Below are 7,758 nucleotides of genomic sequence, written 5' to 3'. Positions count from 1 at the left end.
GCTTCTCGGTCGGTTTACGCGATTTTTTACCCTTCCGACAAATTTCTGACCCGTGATCAATCCTGAATATTTTTCCGCTCCCGTTCTGATGCTCTAGATATTTTTAATAGACTCCAGATGAATTCTGATATCCTGTAAAAATATTTCCCGAGCCTCCGGCTTCCTCGAAGAATTCCATAATACCGAAATTAGGGTTTTCGCCCAATTTCGGGTTTTCCCGTCGTGCTTCGTTCCCGTCGTGCTTGCTTCCCGTCGTGCTTAATTCCCGTCCTGCTTCCAACTTATGATGTCTCCAGAATAATATTTTACTGATATGAAGATTTTTCGAGAAAATTTCGTGATGAAGAAACGTCAGTATTCAAAAACGTCGAGCTTCTAAACCGTCGTGCTTCCAAAATTGTTATGCTTCCAAAACGTCCGTCTGATCAATCTAAGACATCTTCTAACTATGGTCGAGCAACTTATTCGACTCATAGTTCACCCACGATCACTTCTTCGACCACCTCGTTCTTCGAAATTTCCCGATCGATCTTTACCGCCCACGATTCGACCACCACAAAGACACTGGACCATTCTCTTTTTTTTTTTTTTTTTTTTAACGGGTTTCTACACCACCAGTTCAGAGTCACAAACATTCAGAGGGGAAGAGAGAGGTCGGAGAGCAGCAAGAAGAGAGCGAGTTAAGAGGAAGAGGCTCCTCTGGCGCCGGCACGCGCGCCGCCTAGAGAGGATAAAGAGAGAAAAAGTCTTTTATATTCCAGATGTTAAACCACCCCAATATACCCATGCAGATTTCCTTATGGCTAGGAGATCCATGTGTTCTTGATTGAATCCAAAGTAGTTATCCAGGATTTGTTTCTGTTTTGCTAAGTTAGTGTGTTCTTGTTTGCTCTGTTTTGTTGTATTCTACTCTGTTATGCTCTGTTCTACTCTACTATGTACTGAATTTTAAGTCATATCAACTAGCAAATATTTCAATTGATCATGGAAGATTACAAAGCACAAAGAATCTCAATCAACATGTAAATAAAATCAAGATCTCTGTTTCTTATCTTACTCTTAAGAATTTATCCAGATGTGAACTCTCTCTGTATTCTTTTTCTTCATATACCAACAACACATCAAAGACAGTTTTAAAAAAACACAACACATCAAAAATGATAAAAGACCTTTAAACCAAAACTTCTTGTACAAGTATCTCACAAAAAGACAAGGTTAACACAACTCAACATTGTTCTTATTCTTCACAATCCCACTCCACACCACACAGAACTTTCCAGTTTCTGGAAGTTAAAAATTAGATGGATTCAACAGTAATCTACCTCGCCTGAGGAAACATTCCCGAGTCAACATGCGTCATCGCCGGCTCTGCAACACTACTGGCCCCGGAACCTCCACCGTCTCTTGCTCTGCTTACACTCTCCTTGAGTTCAGCAACCACCTGACACATGGTAGGTCTATTTTTAGAGCTACGAGATGCACAGACCATTGCTACTTCAGAGATCTTCCATGCCGAACCAGCATCAAACCTTTCTCCTAGCTTTGGATCCACAATGCCGTTGATATCCCCTGTGGACAGAAGCAACTCCACCCGGTCGGTTATGTGTATGTTCTCTGCTGTCGTTCTTGAACGTAAAATCACTGGTTGGCCCGTGACAACCTCCAAAAGAACCACCCCGAAGCTGTAAACATCACTTTTCTCACTTAACTGTTGCATCGATTGGTACCTTCATTTTGTAAAATAGAGCCTCAGAAAACTTTACAGCTAATATGAAAATATAGCAGAAGAAGATATGTTTACTTACTCGGGATCAAGATAACCAATAGTGCCAGCAACCGTAGTTGTATCATGGTTAGTACCGTCCAACGCAACACTTTTAGATAACCCAAAATCAGCAATCTTGGCCTGCAGCTTCTCGTTGATTAGTATATTTGTCGGCTTTACATCTCTTTGTACAATGGGAGGCTTGCAGCCATTGTGAAGATATTCAAGCCCTGAGTTTCAGAAGAAAAACAAGACTAATTAGTTCATTTCATTTTATTTTGCCTTTTCTTATTTATTCTTGTATGAGTGTTTGAGATTATTTAAACCTTGTGCAGCATCTAATGATATCTGTAGCCTCTCCTCCCAGCTCAAGACATAAGATTTTTTCCCTTGATTAAGAAAGTAACCAAAAGGTGAGTTTTGTTTCTTTTGCTTACAATAGCTAAAGACCAGTGACCAAAAGTAAATGGTTGAGAGACTGACCTGACAAATAATCTCCTAAGGTTCCATTAGCCATAAACTCGTATATAAGCGCCATCTTCTTGCCTGCATTGCAGTATCCAATAAGTGCAGTTAGGTTCTTGTGATGAACTCTCAGGAGAAGTTCAACCTGATGCATATCCCAATTAGTAAATTACTCGTTCATATTATAATGACTGACCTCTGCTCTGAACTCTCTGTACCCTTGAGCCGATGATTCAGACAGAATCTTGACAGCGACTTGCTCTTCATTTAGGATGCCATGGTATACTTTTCCGAAACCTCCTTGTCCAAGCTCTCTCTCAAAATTGCTTGTAACTTTCACAACTTCAGAGTACGTATAGTATCGTTTTGTGTCCAATGGCCCAGTCCTAACACCATTAGAGCGGCCTGTTAAGATATCATGATAAGTTTTTATTAGAAGGAATCCTAAAACTTTTAGAAAGATTAGTTTAAATAGTTTCTTGATGTTCTTACCGCTTCGATGTCCCCTCTTGTACATCAATAACAAAGCTGTCACTATTACAAGACTAAATACTCCAGCGATAGATCCTACTAGTGGAATGATGTAGACTTTCTTCTTTGTCTTTTCCTTCGAATTCTGACATGAAGCAGACACACAGAGGTCTGGGTTCCCGCCAACCCTTACGATAAAAATGCAAAGATATTACGAGAACGTGAACCCAAGGGCCAAAACATAAAAGGCAAATATATGAACCAACCTCCTTGACAAAAAAAGAAAAAATTATGAACCAACCTTAAAACAAGCGAATTGTCATTTGATCTCTCCAGTAGTTTTGCCGGAAGAGCACCCACTAGCTTGTTTCCTTCCAAGTTTCTGAAGACATATATGTAATATCAATATAACCATTATGTAAAACTAGTGTTATAACTGATGAGAGAAGATAAGCGGAAACATGTGTCTGAAAGAGAAAGTAAAATGAAGCAGAGATTGAATGTGGTTCACGAATTGACTATGTCCACCAGCAAAGATAAATCTTATTAATGGAGGCTGAATATATATTTTTGGATAAACTAGGGTTAAAATAATACAAAAAATATATAAAGAGTATCCCGACTCGAAAAACCTAAAGCTACCGAGCTCATGGGTCAATATGACTAAACTAAAAAACCGCAGTGAAATATCCGGCTAACTACTGAGATTCAAGGTATTACAACATCAAGACTTACAACTCTCAAGTATAGATTGGCGAGGAAATCAGGTACTTTTCCTGTTAAAATGTTGTTTGATAAGTCCCTGAAATTAAATTTTGGTTATTTATGTTAAATATTCCAAAACTATGTGTACAAAACTTTCAAGATCAAATCAAAAACACAGACAGCTTCTGTAATGAGGTAAGGTTGGAGAAGGCTGGATCAATCTGGCCAGTCAAGCCACTGAAGGATAAGTTCCTGGAGATCACAAAATTCTTATGGTGAGAACATAGAGAGAGGGAGAGGAAAAACATATATAAGGATATGTTGAAATGAATACACAGAAATGATTCTTGGAGGCTCGTTATTAACGTAGCTGCAATTGATATCCTTCCAAGGATAGTTGACTGGAGCACATGGATCTCCAAGCCAGTTCTTCTTCACTCCATACTTGGACTTTATTATCATAATTCCTTGAACTAGAATTTCAAACTAAATACAGATAAGTATAAAGTTACTAATGAAATATATAAAGTATCTCAGTGAGATACCCAACATTATCGTTTATATTGTTTATTATCTTCTTATATTTTGAGAACCTCTCTTAGATACACTTAATGAAGGTGCTAGGCTATGTTACTGAAAAAATTCATTAACTCGGTATGTTTCAACGGCGTTAATGATAGGTGGAAGCGTAGATTTATCAGTCGTTCTAAGAGTAAACTCGAGTCGTGGACCGCTTACGAGCTTCGCAACGTAAAGTGTGTCTGTATACAAGTAGCGAGGGCTAAAAGCGGACATGTTCATTGACTTCTCGTTCAAAAGCACTAAAAATTCTCTGGTCTCATTACTTGGAAGTTCCACAACTTCAGAAAAATGCATATACACGTAGTACCTCCAAGTAGGATCATCTGGTTCCCAAAAAAGGGATATGTCTTGGCTTGAATCCTCAGGTGAAGTTGCAGTGTTCATGACAAGGCGAGCGGGTTGGAAGCCATTGTTGTTATTTGAATCTACTGTTAGCGACGCACTGAAGATTTTGTATTTTGGAAACCTCAGAGGTGTCCATATCCGGTCAAAAACATCATCTTTGTACCTATATTACTATCAAAATTTAAGATGGACAAAAACAAAACACACCACAAAGATACAAAAAAAAAATAAGCATTTTTTTTTCACCTGACAGGAAGATTACCAAGTCCCCCAAGATCCCATCTTTTGTACAGCATCAATGAATCATAAGGAGTCTCGTATGTATCGCTCTTCAAAAGCCTGAGTTCTAGCACAGACAAGAATGGTGTTCCTTTGTCTGTATCAACAAGACACACATGAACATGATCTGAACGAAGAGTGTGGATGATCTCTTTGGTAACTATCGTTGTTGCATTATCTATTGTAACAGAATCCCAGAGATTGACACCAAGATAAAGATCAAACTCGGGTGCTTTTCCCAGCTTATCGTAGTTACCGTACATGAAACGTGTTCTGATCATATACTTGAAGCCTTTTCCGCTAGGGGGCTGAACATCGTAACAATTTCTCTTGCCGTCATGGAAGCTCCTAACGTTTTGGAACTGCTTTTCAAGAGAACTTGTCTCAAATTCAGGATCTATGCTATGAACTGTTCCAGACTCGACATATGCAGCATCTGAAATGTACTTGATGTATGTTATTTCATCGTTATAACTTGAACTGTCCGGTATACCACAATCTATACTGACAAAACCTGTAATATAAACACACACACAAATTTAAAGCCTTGAAAATATTTTGAATGCAAGACTTTACGTACCTGATTGGTCTTGAGCATGAACAAGAAAAACAAAAACAGCAAAGAAGCTTGTGATAGAAATCAATGGAAGCCCCATTTAGTGACAAAAGCTCTTGATCCGCACTTTCTCATACACAACTTCAATACCAGCCTCTTTTTGCAATACTTTTGCAAAGCTTGCTTCATTCTCCAACACTTAAAGATTATTTTAAAGCCATGTTGACTGATGGTGAAGCACTATCTAAAGAAATGATCAATTTCTAAAAAAAAATCCAAGTCAAAAGGGCAAGTTGATATTGAAGAGTGTCTTTTGTTGTTGAAATTTTTTCAAGTGGGCTAATTGTCTTTTTTTTTTTAATTGAAACTTTATTGATATTGAAGAGTGTCTTTTGTTGTTGAAAAACGTTTATTGGTGATCAAAAAGATGATTACAAAGTATTTTAGCTAAGAACTTATGTAAATATGGTATTTCGGTAAGAATAAGGTAAGCATAGAAAACCCTAATTCTGTGCTGAAAAGTGTAAGTTTGTGAATGTCCCTTCTTGGTCCTCGGACTCTTCTTTATATGCAAGTCTTCTCTCCTTTTCTTTTTAAGTCGGTTTGAACTTATGTCGACTAGGCCGACTTGAATTCATCTAAGCCGAGTCTGTTTATTCGGTGGATCTTGTCCGAAAAATGTATTCTATCTCCAATAAAAAGTCTACACAAATGAGAATCTGCCACTTGTATATAGAGTATTCAAGAAAATTATAATAGTTTCCAATCTTAAATATAGTGCTGTAAAAGCATTTTCATCCCTAATATATTTCTTAGTGTCCGTTTGTTTCTCAATCTGGATGAGCCATTTCGATGAAGATGAGAGTTTTGTTTGTTTAGACACTAAAAGTGCAACTCATTCAGATGGATCATCCGGATGACTTTCAGAAATTTAGGCTTAATTTTAAAGTCCATCCAGCTGAACCAATTTGGATCATTTGAATGGAGATGATTCATTCAAAATAGTATAATGTCTATTATAACTTTAATGTAATTCACAAATTACAAATCTAAACAAAATATCATTTTATCACACACAAAAACTGACAAAACCACAAAAATACGTTTTCCCGCAAAAATCTAAAAACTAATTTTTCACGCCAAAACCCCAAAAACTATTTTCCCGCCAAAATTGTAAAAACGTGTTTTTCCACCAAAATTGCAAAAATGTGTTTTCCCGCAAAAACCGCAAAAGCGTGTTTTCATGCCAAAATCACAAAAAACATGTTTTCACGCCGAAACCCCAAAATGCAAATTTCCGCCAAAATCGCAAAAAGTGTTTTCCCGCCAAAATTGCAAAATCTCATTTTCCCGCCAAAATTGCAAAAACGCGTTTTCACGCCAAAACCCCAAAAACGCGTTTTCCCGCAAAAACCGCAAAAATGTGTTTTCCCGCCAAAATTGCAAAATCACGTTTTTCCGCCAAAACCGAAAATTTTCATTTTCCCGCCAAAACCAAAAAAAAAAAGTATTTTTCCCGCCAAAACGCGTTTTCCCACCAAAAACGCGTGTTCCCACTAAAATCGCAAAATCTCATTTTCCCGCCAAAATCGAAAATCTCATTTTCCCACCAAAACCGAAAATCTCATTTTCCCACGAAAACCGTAAAAACGTTTTTTCTTGCGAAAACCGCAAAACATATTTTCCCGCCAAAACCGCAAAAACGCGCTTTCCCGCCAAAACCAAAAAAAGTTATTTTTCCGCCAAAACCGAAAAATACGTTTTCCCGCTAAAAAAAAAAAAAAAATCTTATTTTTCTGCCGAAACCACAAAAAAAATCGTTAATTTTAAAATAATTATAATGTAAATATATTAGACTAAATAATTAAATGTAATATAGTTAAAATTAATATCAAATATATTATTAAATCAACACAAGGGTATTTTGGTAATTTGTTTACTAAACTCATTTGGATGGAAATGAAAATAAAGAAACACACATAAGATTCATTTAGATGATTCATTTAGATGAACTATCTGGATGAACAAACAAACAGTCACAAAAATCTGAATGGATCATCTGAATAGATCATACAAATGAATCATCTGGATGGAGATGACAAATGGTGAAACAAACAGACCCTTACACTTTTTTTTTTGATAACCGTTGTATGATCCCAAAGGCTTTCTAGGTCCAATGACTAATCACTACGAGGTCCGCAGGATCCATGTTTTTTTACCACTTAATGCACCCCGGGTGGCCAAGGGGAATCGAGCCCAGGGCGGTACTTGTAAGAGATATTACGTATCTCTCTATACGATCTTCTAAGATATCATTCCCTCTGTTTTAGGAATGTATAGTTAATGGCTACCCTACATACATTGTATATATAAACTCCCCTTGTACTTGTAAAGAGATATATGAAATACAATTCTATCATGGTATCAGAGCATAAACGATTACCCTAAACGATTATCAGAGCGAAACTTCATCTCAACTCGGACATGCCTTTGACTGATCAGACACAGTATCGCAGGCTAATTGGTAGCCTTCAATACCTTCAATTCACACGCCTCGACATTGCTTTTGCTGTGAACAAGCTCTCACAGT

General features: G+C 37.3%; 1 pseudogene; it reads right to left on the bottom strand.

The window, feature by feature from the left end:
- Positions 1–1,318: 1,318 nt before the first annotated feature.
- LOC106320929 lies at positions 1,319–5,268 on the bottom strand (annotated as a pseudogene).
- Positions 5,269–7,758: the final 2,490 nt, after the last annotated feature.

This window comes from Brassica oleracea, unplaced genomic scaffold (genome assembly GCF_000695525.1).
Source record: "Brassica oleracea var. oleracea cultivar TO1000 unplaced genomic scaffold, BOL UnpScaffold01135, whole genome shotgun sequence".
In the NCBI taxonomy this organism is placed as follows: Eukaryota; Viridiplantae; Streptophyta; class Magnoliopsida; order Brassicales; family Brassicaceae; genus Brassica; species Brassica oleracea.
This window is presented reverse-complemented; position numbering and strand designations above follow the sequence as displayed.